At 37.8% G+C, this 17,809-nt stretch overlaps 1 non-coding gene across 1 annotated transcript; it reads left to right on the forward strand.

The window, feature by feature from the left end:
- Nucleotides 1-6,731: 6,731 nt before the first annotated feature.
- On the forward strand, nt 6,732-6,864 carry LOC114612458. Its single transcript, XR_003710020.1, has one exon. It is a non-coding gene; the product is annotated as a small nucleolar RNA SNORA17 (small nucleolar RNA).
- Nucleotides 6,865-17,809: the final 10,945 nt, after the last annotated feature.

Raw genomic sequence — 17,809 nt, forward strand, 5'->3', positions numbered from 1 at the left:
GAAATTTTCTAAACTATAGGAAGGATATTTAAGAAGTTGGTCAGTAGCTACACAGTGACAATAGGAAGTCCTAAAGATTTCCCTTATTCTGACACCAAGTGCAAGTTCAAGGGTCTCCATAACAATGTCTTTTCCAGAAATTACTAGAAGGACTGAGAATGTTCTTTGGAGACCCTTGTACCCACAATTATGATTTGTCACAGTGCAGGGGATATGTGGAAGATGTGTATGAGACAGAAACCTAGAAAGAAACAGGAGCAAAGGCCCAGTTAACTACTGTCAACAGAACTATGGATACTAATACCTTCACCCAGCAATGATTTCTGAGAATATGAATAAACATTTTCAACCAGAGAATCTTACCCAAGCCTCTGCATGGCTGATCTTAGTTTCTAATCCCTTGGAGGTCAAATTAATGCAGTTCCCTATTAATGTGAGCTACCTAGCATAGTCCAAGGCCTCCCAGAGGGGGAAAAAAACAATTTATCAGGCAAAACATTTTTAAATAAACCTAAATATACCAAACTTTAAATAATAAAAAGGGGAAAGTGGTAGTAATTCCATGCTAATAAAGAGAACCTTGTGCAGGCCCTATGGGTGGAAAATTCAGAGACAGGACTCTTCAGAAAGACCTGAGACAGAAGCCTGGGTAATGGATATGTAGTGATTCTGGCTTCCTCTCTCTTTACCGCAGCTCTGCTTTGCTATGTATATATCTTTTTCCTACAAGGGGGCAAAGATGACCACTGGCAGTTCTAAGCTCTGTAAATCTTTACAATTAACGGTCCAGAAAAAAAAAATGTTCCTTTTGTATGATGCTTTTTAAAAGTCCAGGAATAAAAGTCCTGCTGACTTATCAATATACCAAATATTTTCTTACAGGCCAGACCAGGAATCCGATGACATCAAACTCCAAACGACTGTGAGATGGAGAATAGTGGAGAATTTACTCTAGTAAATGTCAGAATCAAAAAGAGGACTCCACACAAGCATACATACAATATTTCATAAGAGATCTTGAATTTGGGAATTTGGTTTCTAAAAGTATGTTTAACTGTTCAAAAAGATGATTCCAGGAACTGGACTCTAAGCTGAAGCTTTCTCATTCATTCTCTGGTTTGCAATGTTCTTGGTAAATCTTCAAAACAACTTCAGGTTCATTCATTGATGCCCTCAAGCTTCTGCCAAGAAACAGAAAACATGCAAGCTTGAAAAGAGAGAAAATGCTTTCTTCTTCCTGCTTCCTTCCTCCTTCCTTCTTCCTGCTTGGGTTCTGATTCCCACACCCACCGTGTCTCCTCACACAACAGTAGGGGTTAATTCCAGTGAAAGCAGTGATTTTTCAATTGGCAGTCACTTCAACTCCCATGCTCATGCTCATTGGAGCTGTGTTTGTTTGGACTCTGCAAGGCTCCTTTTCCAGCCATTGGAGTTTCCACAATCCCAGCCCTTCCTTCTGTGCTCCCAGCTGTTCCCTGCCATTGCTATGTTGGCACTATGCTGGAGTTTCCTGTTGGGTTTTGTATTTTTTTTTTTCTTTTGGTTTCGTTTGGTTCACCAGCTAAGGATTCCTTATATGACATTCTCTCTAAGGATAATCCCATGATCCCACTGACAGCTACTTCTTGTGCCTTTTGCTACCATGTTGATTTAGTGGGGCCCTTTTGACATTTTCTATTTTCCCACACCAGATAAATGTTCTTTATATATTTAATTCTTTCTATTAAAGTATCTTGCATGACATTTACTCCTGACTGAACTCCATTTTGTTGATTGATTCTATAACTAAAATTAGTTAAATCAGATGACAAAGATGTCATTTTACTCTCCAGTGAGCTGGATTGGAATTTGAATTCAGATCTTGGACTTAACATTACTTGTTGCTTCATCTAGTATGTTCTCAGATTCACTGTTAAATTATTCAAAAAAACAATATTTCTGGGACAGAAACCAGTAGACGGAATCCCATGAAACCATAGAGAAATCTACTCATTGGTTAGTTTGAACTATCAACAACATGACCAAATGTTACCTGGAAAAAGTCTTAATGAGGAATTGTCTGGATCAGGTTGGCCTGTGGACACTTCTGTGTGGGTATGTCTTAACTGTCAATTGATAGAGGAAAATCCAGTCCACTGTGAGTGGTACCATTTCCTAGATTCCCTCTAAGCTTCCAAAATACTGTCAAAGAAGAAAAGCTCTCTGGAAGCAAGCAGGGAATGTCCATGCACTTATCCTCTCTGTCCCTGGCTGTGGATGCCACACTTGAAATTTCTGTCTTGCTTTCCCCATGATAATAATAGATTGTGATCTCAAGTTGTAAGCTACATAAACCCTGTTCTCCCCTATGTTGTTTTTGTCAGAAAATTTTATCACAGCTACAGGAATGAAACTAGGACAATGAATGTATCAATGGTCTCACTGAAAAGAGGACAAAGTGGAGATATCAAATAATGACCAAGCATAAGGATGAACCAAGGAGAATGCATGTAGCTAGAAAGTATGTATTCTTGATGAACAAGGTTCTCAGAACTTGTTTCCTGTGGGACTGTGTAAGGGTATTCTGGGTCATGGCTGAGCAGTTGCCTAGAACCCTGAGACTCTGTGTGAGAACCGGCAGGAGTTCAGCGTGCCCCCAGAACCCAGGGTCCTGAAAAGCAGTCTAGTCTCCAAAGATTTACAGCCCCTCCCAAAGTAAATAGGTAGAGGGTGTGACTAGAGGCCTCAGGGCCTAGGGATTTACATACTAATGAAGGCCAGAGGGCGGAGCAAATTAATCATGTCTCCCCATATCCTCCCCCAATTCTCCCCCTTTCTCCCTCCCTATATAACTCGGGACTGCCCTGAGTTTTACTGGGGTACACCCAGATCCATCCACCATCCACCATGACAATAAACCCTTTTGGAACCAAGGACTTCCTCATGTCATTGGGGCCTGCCGCCGTCAAAGCCTCCAGGCCACTGGAACATTAGACATTCCTCCCTCATGTGGGGCCCACCGCAGCATGGAAGCCTCCCCGGACCCCACTGCTGCAGCCCTAATTTTTCCCCACAGTTTCCTTTCTCCGATCAACAAAGGTCACAATACCCTTGTATTAATAGTTTCAGTCCATTCCTATGTGTATTTGGTATAAGACTATTAACACAAGTTATCTGTTTTCATTTTGCTAATGCAGTGTAGTATGCATGCTAAAGCTAGCTTGCTTAGGCCCACTCAGGCCCTGTCCCTTCAACAAGTTATCTAAGCTTTTCATTAAGGTGTCTATAGTTCTATTTCCTGTACTTGCTGCTTCCTTAGTAGTTACTGAGGAATTAAAATGCAGTAAAAATTAGAACAATGCTTAATACAAAGGGCTTCATGTCAAACATTGTTGCTGTTACTTTTTTTCTATTCATTTTTAGCTCTCTAATGTCATAATTTAAGTCTTTGGCTATGTGCTGCATACTTACTGCAGACATCCTCTCCCTCTTGTTTTGTCTGACATAGCATTTTCCTTATTGAACAATATCTTTCCATTGTCTCTTGTCTGACTAGTAGAGGACATGAAGCTTCAGGAAACCCCAATGTGTCCAGTATATCTGAAGCTAACTTTTGGAATCTGAGAAAACACCAGGATTTGTATCCCAAACTTTGTTCACTTAGCAACCACTTTCAACATTTTCAACTTTATCATGTACGGTATGAATTTAATTATATGTAAAATGCTGGAGCAAAAAAAAAATCCAAAACAATACGAAAACTCCTTAATAAATGGCAATGCAACACTATTAGTAATGGTATTGCTATCATCAACACAAAGTCGTTTTTATTATTTATTACGCACACAGTTATTGCAAATGTCTTCAGAGAAAATTATAAATAATTCAGTAAAGGGAATGTGAAGCTAAAAGTTTCAGTTTTACATTACATATCCTTAGATCACAAATAAAGGTGTCTTGGTCCACAGCCGTAATTGATGATCATTATTCACAAAGGGAGAAAACAACATATTTCACTCACACCTCACTAGGTCTGAGTTATGAGGCATTCATTATTTTAAGAGTACCTCCCAACCCTCTCTACCATCCATAAACTGTGTTTTCACCTTGTACCTTTGACAATGTGAAAAGGGCAACCACGGCTTCTACATACGCATAGCAATTAGGATAATGATCTTTCTATGTTCAGGGCAGTGGATAGCTCCCCACACGCCATCCCATTTAGCAAGCTAGGAAGGCTTGCCTCTGGGCATTTTTAAAAAGAATTTTGAATGCTTAAAAAATAAGTTGTTTATTGAAGACAAAAATTACCATTGAAGACAATGATTACCAAAAGTTGAGCCTGTTACCTCTTTAAAAAAAAAAAAACACACAAAAATAATGCTAAATTCTTTCAGTTTTTTTTCTTTTTAATATTAAAGGCTTCTTTTCTTTGCTTTGAAAATGCAAATATATGCTGATGCCTGTATTCCAGAACTCTTATTTTACTTACTCTTCCTTTTTTTTTCAACGTAGCATTTTTATTGACTCTTTGACAATTTCATATCAAACACCTTGACCACACATATTTCCCAGTCCTTTTATGTACACTCCCTCGACCCTGTGACTTCCCCTCCCGCAAAACACAGAAATAAAAATAAAACTTTTAAAATAAATAATTAAATAAAATGAAAAGATACGGGGAAAAAGTCCAACTGGTGTTATCTATATGCTACAAACTCTCAGTGGCCTGCCCCTTAAATAGAACTGAGTTATTCCCCTTCTACTCCCTTGATAGAAGCCATCAATTGTGAAGAGATAACTTCAGCATCCTTATTATAAGTCTAAGAGTTCTCATTAATGGCTTCCTGATGGGCTGCTACTTTTTGAGGGGGTTGGGAGGTGGGCTTGTGGTAGTGGTTGCCCCAGAAGCCTTCCATGTCCCTCTTTCTCAACTATGCATCTGAAGTCATCGATACCACTGCAAAAGTAGCTTCCTTGCTCTTTACAGTCAGTGGAAGCACAAATCATGGATGTCTACTTTGTTCCTGATGACAGCACACACCACAAGCTTGGCCCCAGGCAACTGTTGGCCCACAGACCGAAACAAGGCCCTTGGAAGCAGCCCAGACCAGGAACATCACCATGACCTCAGGTGTCGGTGCAGGCCACTCACATCAATACGGCTCCGGCATCTGCTCGGGCCACAGACATAAACGTGGCTTCAAGCTGCAGCACAGAGCATAGACATCTGTACGAACTTCGGTGGTAACACGGACCACAGATCTGAACATAGACCCTGGCCAGAGTAGGACTGCGGACCTAGACATGGGTCTCAGTGACAGCATGGATCAGGATATCACCGACAAGTAGCTGCACAGCCCACTCATACCATCCTGGTCCTCACCACTGTCACATCTCCAGTTCTGCCTCTCTCCTCAGCAACAGCACACCTCCATTTTTCTCTTTTCCATCACTCCATAACATATTTGTTCATTGTAGTGGTGGCTGCTGCCCCTTGTTGTGAGGCAGGGTGGCCTGCAGGTCTTTCTTTAGTATTATTGTTATTCCAAAGTAATATGAAACCTTTTTATGACAACCCTGAACAGTTCAAACAAATGAATATGGTGGTACAAAACATTTTCATGATATTGTGATTTAATGTCAATATAAGTCAATACTGTCTGGGCCTTTTTATTCATAATTCAGCTGTTAAAGCACCAGGGACATGATCAGTATATTTACACTCAATTATACTGTGCATTAAAAGTATTGGTTTACAGAACCTATTCTGGCCATCATTACCCTTCTGCCACACTCAATTGATGAAAGCCTTTCTAGAGGAGAAGAAAACTGGAAAATGCGTTTGGTGAAATACATAATAGGTGCATTGGGGGCAAACGTTTTATGCTTCAGTTCATTTCTTCTCAAGATGAACATCCCCCCCAAAAAAAGAATCAGAGTAAACAACACACCTCATTACCCTTCCATTTCTCATGTAGCATGTATGGAGGTGTAACACTGAGTAATGGAAGCACATTTAAATAGCCAACAGTTTGGAATAGTCAAGGGAGGACACAAAGATTTGCTAGATTTCAGAATAAAAACATACATAAAATGAATAGAGTGGTCCTAGCTAAGTCACTGAAGGACAGAAGCAGCTTTGCTATGATGAGATCTAAGGTTGGACTATGAGGATGTGGATAGCAGTATCCCATATGACGAGTGGACATTGAAAGAAAACGATTTCTTCAGATTCTTATCACTTAGTGGGAAATTTTATAATCTCAACAAGAATATGTGGAAGAATATGCACAGATTCTTATGACCTACATACAACCTTAAAACAAACTTTGATATGATATTCCTCTCAAACAAAGACTCACAAAATATTCGGATATACTTGATTTCCTAGTAGAGTCAGTCTTGGATTTCCAAACAAAAATTTTAATTTTTGTCAAATTAAAATTTGACAATAATGACAATAATTATTTGACAAATTATTGACAGGCTTTGTCAATAATGTTAACAGATTATTCAATTTTCACACCAATCTACTACCAGAACCTGAATCTCAAGAATACAAGAAACTGAATACTGATGCCAACTTTTATAGCTGAAAGAAAAATAAAATTTCATATTCAGTTGAGTCATATTGTGAAGGATGTTAGAACCATTACCTTCAAAGGACACTAATCTGGATAATCTAGTCAACTTTGTTCCATTGTTTTTCTACAAGTTCCTCTCCAGAGTGTCTTAAATAAGTATGATGCCCTGACTCTAATGATGTTGCAGGTATGGCTTCTATGTCATATGTGTGTTAGTAGGATGGCAAAGAAGAGAAAGGCTATGCCTATACTCAATATTCAGAACAATGAACATCTGAATGATTAGTAGTCTAAGATTCCCTAAAGAAAAGAGAGCCTGAGATGACTGCCAATCTGTTGCTGGGGAGCCTGTGCTGCTCAGACCTGGACTTCCAGGATGTGGCAGAGATCAGAAGAACCCTTCTGGGACTGCACACAATCCTCATATGTTGAACAAGCCAGGAAAGGAGAAGGCCTGAGTCGACCACAACACTGGTGCCACGGGGTCCAGACAGGAGATACCCTGAGATAATCACAAGTCTGTAACCATGCAGGTCTGGGGATGTGGGGAGTCCAGACCATGCCCAAGATAACCCATAACCCTTGCTTGGCACCATAATGAAAGAGTGGGACATAGCACTTCTGAGACCACTCCTGAGACACTCAGAGACCCTGGGCACCACTGAGCAGAGCAAATAAGTGATGGAGAAATTAAAGAGAAAAAGAAACAGAAGGATATGGTCACAATGAAGAGAGGCAGAACTGGAGACTCAAGGGTAGTGAGGAACAGCCTGATGTGAATAGATGGTGATGCTCCTTGGGACCATGGAGGGGTCCTGGCCTGTGCTACCACTAGGGGCCACATCTAGATTTGTGGTCTTACAATATCAAGGGTCTGTTACCAACAAAGGCCAGGTGAACATCCCTTGGGCATGCCACCTGAGGACATGTGGATGACTAAAAGGCTATACAGAACTGGCGCCACCCTTCATCTGGCCACCCTGGGAGAGATGGCCCTGGAGGCATGAGAGCAAGAGATTTGATTCCACCTAAAACCAGCTACAGTACTTTGGATAGTGACCCTGCTTACGGGGTAAGGATTCATGTGATATAAATCTTATTGGGGAATATAGCAGGGTTAAAAGTTTAAGTTGGGATGGGTTCATAGGAACAAAAAAGAAAGAAAGAAGATGGGCTAATCAAAATCAAAGATTATAAAAATCTTTTTGGAAACTCACTACTTTTAAGATAATTTAAAAGTATAATTTTAAAGGGGATTTGAAACACAAGTATCCTGCATAGGTGGATCATGCTTCCAACCCCCCCAAAAAAATGAATTATTTAATGAAAAATCTCAATTTCTAACAATAGATGCTTTCCTATGGTCAAGAAGTTTCCAGAGTCCCCCAAAATAGCATAAGCAATTGCCATTCTTCTTGATTGATTGCTATAATGAAGTAATAACACTATTGGAAAAAACGCAACACATTTTAGTTGCAGGTCAAGAGAAATCAATTTTGAACTGAAACAAAAAGGTCTTCTATTCTAGTTAGTATTTATAGTGCCAGAGAGTGGCATTCAGAATGCTGGGTATAAAAAAAAAAAAAAAAAGAAAGAAAGGGTATAAGTGGTCTCACTAGACCTCACATGCTACAGTCTTGGCCTGCCAGGCAAAAAGTTCCCACTGGTACAAGTGGCATGAGGGGTTATGGGGGTAACCAACCAATTTCTGACTAACGTTATAACTTACTCTATTGGAGGGGATTCATGATTGGTACTATAAATCTTTCAAAAGCACATATCTCAAGAGATCATACGAGTTTCCACTTTTCAGTACTAAAATTGTTTTGTTAAAACAAGGCATATTGCAAACTGCATTCTAGATATTTATGTTCATAACCATAGATTGATATTGCTCTCAACCTTGGCCAGAGTGACCACTTCTTTCTGAAGTGGGTAGCAATGTAGAGACTTTTATCTAGTCAAGAGGCTGAGAATAAGTAACTAGTGGGTAATGGGACATCTATATTAAACCCCAGACCTCAAGGCCCAGGAGCATTGTGAAAGAGGGATATGAAAGACTATAAGATCTAGAGATGGAGAGAAGTGTTGTGAAATGTAGTCTTCTAGACCTGACGTAGCTGATGAGGTCATTAACCCACTGTAGCTATGGTTACATGCACATGGTCATGCCAAGAAGATCATTAGATATTCTAGTAGACAGTATTAACCAGACTCAATGAGTTACAAGAAGGAAAAAACAATGTTAGGAAAGGGATACGTTAGAGAATGTCTGGAACAAGTAGAAGGAGAAGTTGGGGTGATTACGATCAAGATATGCTATTGCATGTATGGAATTGTCAAAGAAAGAATAAAAGATGTCCTAATAAAAGAAAGAAAGAAAGAAAGAAAGAAAGAAAGAAAGAAAGAAAGAAAGAAAGAAAGAAAGTTATGGGAAATTTTATTTACAATAACTTCAAAGTAAATAAAATTTAAAATATATTTAAGGAGAAGCATAACCAAGACGATAAAATACCAATGCAATAAAAGGTTTAAGAAACTAAAGGAAGAAATTTAAGAATGTACCAGAAAATGGAAAGAGCTCCCAGATTCATAGATTAGCAGAAATAATATTTTGAAAAATGCTGTATCACTAAAAACAATTGACAGATTTAGTACAATCTCCATAAAATTCCAATTATATTCTTCAAAGAAAGTGAAAACAGTCCCATACTTCAGACAAATGACCCTAAATAACCAGAGAAATCCTGAGCAAAAAGAAAAATGCTAGAGTTATCACAATTCTTAACCTCGTTAAAAAGTGCATGGTACTATACCCCAAATAGGCATGTATATTATAGAATAAAATCAAGAATTCAGAAATAAATACACATAGCTAAAGCTTCAAGAAAGTCTTAAAAGATAACCTCTTTGTTAACAGACAGCTCTGAGAACACCAAATAGTTACCTACCAAAAAATAAAACTATATTCATATATTTCACTATACATAAAAATAAATCAAAGTATATCAAAGATCTTAATTTAAAACCTGAAAAAGCTGAAACCACTAGGGAAATAGCTAGAGGAAACAGGATGTAGACATAGGCAAGGCCTTGCAGAAAGGAATGTCAGTAGGCTAGAAAGCAATCCTGGAACATGACAAATGAAATAGTATAAAATACAAAAACTACAGAGTGGGAGGAAAAAAAAAACACTTTTCAATTCCCACTAGTCTCCTAACTCTGAAAGTTTCCATGATAAGAAACATTGACAACAAATATACACTTGGTGAAGTCACAGTTTAGAGCACTAGGTAGCCTCTGAAACTCTCCTTTCTAAGGGCATTTAATAACCTGGAGAAATATTAAGATGCTATATTAAAGACAAGAGGAAAAGAAAAAACATATATTATGATCCCAGTTCTTTGTTATGTATTTATGTGCAGACAGATGATCTAAGTGGTAACCTCTGCACCAGAGAGTTATGACTGAAAATTGCTTTCTTTTTAACTCTATTTAAAAACTATCTTCAGTAGACATAAAATTCAAAAAATACATGTATGTACAAATACTATGTGGCAAGGCTTTTCCTGGCGAGACTCAACATATATGTCTACTAATCCCAGATAGAAAGCCCATGATAGACAAAAATAAAAAGACCACTGAGTCCAACTTCATGAGCAAAGTTACTAACAGGAATATGGGCAAGGGGTTATTTACAGGTACAGAAATGGCTCAAAAGCTTCATCTCCACAGTATTCCCGTGCATGGGTGAAAGCTCACAAAAGCTGGGAACTTGTAGCAAACTGCTTTGCCAGCAGGCAGTTCAGCAGACTGGAAACTGTCCTTACTAAGCAACTGACTCAGTAGTTCTAAAGCTCTTTCAGGAGGCAGGTCTGGTTCAGTCTTCTTTGTATCTTGGCTTGTCTGAGAGTCTCTTTGCAGCTTTATTGGGAGGGAGAGGTCTAGTGAATCTAGTCAGTTTCAGGGACTTCCTCAAGCTATTTTTGAGTTGTTTACCATCCTGCTCATGAAGCTTCCTAACAGGATAGAATGTTTCACTATCAAAGGTAATTGTTAAACACACAAAGAAAATTAAAGATGGTCTGTATTTTTGAGGTTTCATTATTAATTAATCAACTGTAGGGGGTTTTGTTCAAAACCGTAAATTATAAAATGTAAAAAATACAAGTAAACATTTTTTTAAAAAATAAAGAAATGGAGAAAAATGGTTTTTTTCTTGTTATTTTTTTCTTTTTATTAATAACAGATTCTTCTCTCATACATACATCCCAACCCCAGATTCCTCTCCCTCCACTCCTCCCAGCTCCCTCATCTCTCCTGTCTCCTGATCCACTCCCTTCCCCTCTCCCTTCAGAAATAGTACAAGCCTCTAAGAAACAACAGTCAATCATGACAAAACAAAACACAATAAGACAGAGCAAAATTCCTCACACCAAGCCTGAAAAAAGTCAATCCAACTGGAGTAAAAGAGGAGGCAAGAAAGTCAAAGATACACACCTGCTCCCACAATTAGCAGTCACAACACACACACACACACACAAAACTGCTAACAGTCACAACATATATGCAAATGACCTGGTGGAGACTCTTGCAGGCCTGATATATCACAATATCTCTGATATCTGGCTGCACATTTATACCACTGAAGTTGTTTTTAAAAAAAATACTTATTCTGGATGATGTCTAGGACCTGCCAAAGAACTTAAATTTGTTCAGTCTTCAGGACACTAGAGAAGTGTTTTGCTTGGTCTTGTACTGAGGTATTGTCTAGGGTTTTCTTTTGTTTTGTTTTTCTATTGCTTTTTAACTTATGTCTGGATAGATGAAATCAGAGCCAAAAACCTCAGCCCTCTGTACATGTGAATTATCATTTGTTTACAGAGCACTGTGGTTTATAAGAGTAAAAATGCATATGAAAATTTACTCATTGTCTTGATAAAACATGCATGTTGAATTCTTGGAGTTGATTAAAAAATCAAACAAACAAATAAAAAACATAGTCACTGCCAGGAGCCATCAAGGAGAAACTAAAAACTAGAAGGTGATCTTCCAGAGATGGTTCCACCATCGACTGTCAAAGTTAGTGACAGAGTTGCTTCTTTAGGTAAGGCCGAGAAAAATTTGATTTTAGGAAAGATTTCTGCTATTAAAATGTTTTCCCTGTTATTATTAAATATGTATATAACAATCACTCTGCAGAACAAGGAAGATGTACTGTCTTGTAGTGACACTATATAGAAAAGTAGATAATTTCTTAATTCTTAACTATGATTCTATAAGAATTCCTAAAATTGTATTAGTAATTATTAAGCTATTTTCTAGTAGGACTGCTATTAAGACCTTTATGATCTCAAAACTTCAATAAGAACTCACCAAGTCTTCAAGTGTCATGAGTTTATTGCTTCTGAGATGGCAAGAACACATCTACAACTTAGAGCACATTCGAAGAGCTTGTAAAACATTTAATTAAGGGTCATAAAAAGGAAACTATGGATTTACTATAGGCAAAAGGACAGAATATAAAATATTGACTGGGTTTAATTTATATATTCAAAAATTCAATGATAACTTAGTTATGGTAATTTTCTTAATGGATATGCATGTAAACATTCTCTGTTGTAAACTTCTTATTCAATTTATGACTTGAATTTATATTTCAAATTCTAGTGAAATTTTGATTTAAAAAAGATGCTTGGAAAAACCATGTGATCTATTTTCCCAGAAAAGATATAAAAGACTAGGAAAGATTACATTGGCAGGTATAACATTGGAAGGCATAACACTGGAGCGATAACAGATAACATTTGGGAACACTGTTAGTATTCTGTCTAAACTCCACCTCCACAGTTACCTGGCAACAGCCAGGTAGGCCTGCCTCCTATAAAAGGGGCTGCTTGCCCCCGCCTCACTTTCTTACCCTCTTACTCTCTTAATCTCTTGATCTCTTGCCTGTAGCCTCTCTCTGCCCCCTCCCCACTTCCCTTCCCCTGTCAGCTACGCCAGGGTAGCTAACTCAGTTCCTTGGATCTGCAGAGGGCTGAGGGCGAGAGAAAGAAAGACAAGGAGTCATCTGGTAAAGACCAAATGCTATATTTTCAACTGCATAGCTCCCTTTTATACTCCCCACAAAAGAGGAACAGGAACAAAACAGGAACAAGGAACAAAATAGGAACAAGGAGACACACTCAGCAGCCTACCACCCAAACTTTGATTTCTCCATGAGCAGTCTTCTCGGGAAATGCATAGCGATGGGGGAGTGGGCATAACAGCACAGGTGCAGAGGATGATGACTCACATTCCCCCTCTCTCCACATGGCTTCTACTCCTCTACCTCTCTGTGCTCTCTCTCTCTCTCTCTCTCTCTCTCTCTCTCTCTCTCTCTCTCTCTGCCTCTACTACCCCCTGGCTCCCCTCCACATGCCCTGAATAAACTCTATTCTCTGCTCTGCCTGTGTGTGACTGGTCCCTCAGGGGGAAGAGATGCCTCATCATGGGCCTGCTGAGACATCTCCTTCCCCCATACCTCTCCACACACCCACAGAACATATCCTTTATCTCTTTATCTTTTTATAAACACAACAAACACAGCATTGTCAATAAAGTCATTGGGAATAGGGCACTGGGTGAAAAACATTATATCAGAGCGGGAGGAGAGAGTAAGATTAGAAGTAGAATGAAGAGTGAAATAACTTAGAAAGTATAAGTCAACATAAAAAAATTAAGAGAGCAATATGCAGAATGCACAGGAAAAGAGAAAAAAAGTGAGCTGCAGAGAGAGCAGAAGGAGCAGTCAGGCTTTACCATGGGACAGAACAGGTCTTTTTTTTTTTTTTAATAGCAAGGCAGGCTTGGTCTTACTAAAGAGAACAAGGCTTTCTTCTTACAGACTTGGTCTTAAATCATTTATCAATAAATGAGTAGAAGCTGCAATAAAGGTTGGAGCTCATTATTCATCCAAAAAGAGTGAGTTCTTTCTGCAATGGCACTTGATCTTTTCCTCCATATATATATATAGTATGGATGTGTGTGTGTGAGTATGTGATTATGAGATAGTATGTAAGCTAGACCCAACTAGTTTGAATGGAAATGCACAAATATGTATACATGAATCTGTACATGAATTTATGTGAGTTTAATTCATATTCATTTTTAATTCATAAAAGATTTTCCTTCTGTGGGTGTTACTCTCTTCTCCTGGTTCAATAGAAGTTTATTGCTCCAAACTTCCTCCTAGCCTGACATGTGAGAGGCATCTGGATAAGAGGGAAAATGCTCCAGCAATTAATCCTTTACTTAACACCCTGCTGTTTTATCATGAGGTGCAAAAGGCCAGAGACTGCAGTTTCTGGACTCAAAAGAAATTCAGACACATCAGCTACAGTAGCAAAGTGACTTATATTTAAAATAAGTAAATGTTTTATTATTATACAGCAATGCTATGTCTCTAAAGACCACATCTTACTTCTGATCATTCCTTTCTCCCTCTGCTGTCTCAAGAGGAACCAAAAAAAGAAGAACCACTGGGACTGACCCCCAGCCAGTCATATCCTAAATGCCTCAACAAGAAACAGAATAAATCACAATATAATTAGTAGTGTTTTCAAATATATTGATATAATCAGGGAATTGTTTGGTCATTTGGCAATCCTCTATGTTATCTGTTGGAAATGCATTTGGATAAATTCAGAGATAACAAATATTTGATTCCTTTACTGAATTTTCAGTTAGTCAAGAGCTATATTAATACTACTGAACTCTATGTTTTGATTGCAATTTAGTTGTTCTTGAACCAGTAAATTAGAATTTGTTGTATTTGCTAGGAAAAAAAAATGATGTTGGTGGCCAAGAGCAAATCAGAGTGAAACTATGCTGTGGAGGCATACAAGAGCTTTAATGGTGCCTCCCAATATTACTTTACTCAGGAGAAATTATATAAGCCTGATCTTAGAACATTTCAGACCTAAAGGGAGCAAGTACATTAAACAGTAAGTAAGACAAAGAAGGGCAGGAATCCTATTTCCATTATGTATTAGCTAACTTCTCCTTCTCTCTTCCATATTTCTATTACTATTCCTTAAAAAACTGATGAGTGTGTGCTTTGTAAATTTAAGGTAGATGAAGCACATTAATACAGAGTAGTACCTAAACTGGGTAAAGTTTCAGACATTACCCAGAAGAAATGGATGCAAGAACAAATAAGGTTTTCAACCTCACATTTTGAGAAAAGGTCAGCTTGTCTTAAGTGAGGGCAAATGGTTCTTTAGATAAATCACTCTCTGGTTGCTCCTATTGCCTTGAGGAAGTCTGAGGAGAGGAGGGGTTATGCATGCTGCACTGCTCTAGGAACAACTGAAGCAGACATTAAGGATCAATCTGCTTCATTCCTGTAGCCTATTCTCCGTTCAGTAAAGGTTAGAAGACAACTTACATTTCCCAGGTTCCCTGTAGCTAGGTTACACATTAGACTACATTCCACCACGGTAAGAAAGTTTAATGGTGGAGATTGTACTGTGAATCAGGGACTGTCAAGATCAGCACCTAGGGTCAAGAAGGCCTTAGATTCTGCAACTGCAATTCTGAGGGAATATTGGGCACAAAGGTATAAATAACCATAGGTGGAAGAAAGATCTTGTTCTTTACTTACAACAGTCAGATAATTTGTTTGGACATTTCTTCTATTTGTGTTACTTCTATCCAGAAAACATTAATTGGATCAAAATACACCAGAAATTCTCCAAGCCAACCAATACTTTCTAATCTCTTCTTATTCAAACAAACCACGGTTAAGGCCAGTATAAAGCATAGGTTAATACAAGGAGATAAAGTAAAAACAGCAGAAACCCTCATAGAAAGTGACCACATGTGTATAACATCTACATGAATATAATAGAATTAGACCATGCTTATTTGTTACTTAGACAATGCATATTTTCAAAATGTGTAAATTATGTTTATATTAAAATGTCCCTCTACCTAGAATTGTTGGTGGAAGGGTACATTATAAACTTGATTTAAAACAACAACAAAAACTAAGATATTGTGATTTCTTTCAATGAGTAATGAAATAAATGAGGTAGCTACCAGACAATAGCTGGGTGCATGTCACAGATTAAATATCAACTATTGATATAAAAAAGCAGCTGGGGCATCTTCCAAGAAGTACCTAAAGACATATAAGGAGGAAAGACTTCATCATAGTCAAATAAAACTTCATTTTTCTTGGAAGATAAGAAAGTATACTTTAGGTATCAACTTGACAAAGGCCAGAGAAGAAGTTTTAAGGGGCATTAATAACTGTAATTTGAAAATGGTCGTGGTCTGTAAACCATTAAGAATCATTTATCAAAGTATAAAAATGGACATGTAGAAGAAAGACCACAGTGAAACATTATTTTGTGTGTTAACTTCAAAATGGATCCTTATATATGATATATATCTTTTCTGAATGAAGCATTTTATCTTTCTGCTAGTTAAAATTTTAAAGTTTAGGATATGTGACATGAACTTTTGTCACTCACGAAACATGGTTTTTCTTTATAATCTCTGGGAAAGACAGACATAAAGACATAAGTGTTATGCAATCACTCAGATATGCAGCAGTTTGGATAACTGTTCATAGACAGGGTTTAGGGCTCTGTCTTGTTTTGTATTTCTTCAACCAGGACAAGAAAGGACACAGAGAAAAGTTATTAGCTTCAACTTTATTACAAGTTAATCACATTTTTAAGGAATGGATGAAGAGCTCAGTGGTTAGCTGAGGATCTAAGTTCCATTCCCAGCACCCATGCGGCAGGTCACAACCATCTGTCACTCCATTTAGAAAGAATTCAATACTCTTATAAACTCTATGAGCATAAGACATATACATGACATGGAGAAATACACGGAGGTAAAACAGCCATACACATAAAACAATAAAAACATAACACCAAAATTTAAAAACAAATGAAATGCTTTGAAATGAAAGACTTCACATATGCCAACATGACACCATATGCAGAGAACTCCACAGTGAAAGTCAGTTTTATACAGATTTAAAAACTACCTTATAAAATTATCTCTTAGTTCTGCATATAAGGTATTTGTGAACCATAGTAAATTGTAGGTACATTGTTAGGTTCCAACCTCAACATTTATCATTACATATATGTAGATACTATAAAATTCATTCACTTCTTCATTAAACCTGTATATTTTTACAAGTATAGGTCAGTATCCAACGTGAACTCAAGAAACAGTAAAAATGAAATTATGTGTATAATAAAAAGTGGTATAAAAGTTAATTCTACAACTGTAAGAAAGGAGGATGTCAGTACAATATCTTCATGTCAAAAAGCATTATAAATTTCATTAAAACTAAGTGTGGGGTTTAGTATTGTAATAAGAAATGCTGAAAATATTGATTAAATTTCAGAGTGTACTACTCAGAAAAAAAATATAGTGTATCTTCTAGTCTCATTAATTAAAACAATCTTGTAAATAAATATTAGCTCCATTCTAGGTATGTGATATAAGAGAGAGACAGAGAACAGCTATGTGTGCTGAGGACTGAGATCAAGCAAAGATTTAGAAGAAGTGTATATATAGAATTCTTAGGAAAGTCCTATCTCGGGTATTCTGGGGAAGACATAACTGCTTTTAATATATTCTAGGGAAAACAACTCAACCATAGAATCAGAGAATGCTCCTGCCAAAGTTCCCTGAAGTCCCTGGCATGCTGACATCATCATTTTCTTTTATTATGATTCAAGTAAGGCAAGCTTCCTTACTTCCTAGGATCTCCAAGATGCTCTGGAGAGAAAAGAATGTTGCTCATCTTCTCTACTCGCTGCTCTCACTCACTGTCTGCTTCCATGCCTTTCTAGTACTTCTCATTGCCTCACTCTCTTCTCACAGACCCTGAGTTTGTGTAGCCTGACTCTGCCTTCCTTTGGTGTCAGAGAACATCCACCCTTCCACGGTGCTATTATATAACATATGACATATATAACTAAAAATCTTTGTTTCAATAAGCAACCTTAGAAAACAAGACCAAATACAAACCCTGAAAGAATTTTCTGAAGGAAGGGTATTTTGGCAGTTTGGAGCACCATGCAACAAACCTCACACAAGAGATTTATTAGGGAGAAACAGAACATAGCTGCTTCTAAGTGGGAACACAGAGAGTAATGGGCTAGGTGGAGAGGTGGGCTTTTATAGAGTCTATGGAGCTTGTACGATGAGTGAGGTAGTGGAAAAGT

Source organism: Grammomys surdaster, unplaced genomic scaffold (genome assembly GCF_004785775.1).
Source record: "Grammomys surdaster isolate TR1022 unplaced genomic scaffold, NIH_TR_1.0 126158, whole genome shotgun sequence".
NCBI classification, from domain to species: Eukaryota; Metazoa; Chordata; class Mammalia; order Rodentia; family Muridae; genus Grammomys; species Grammomys surdaster.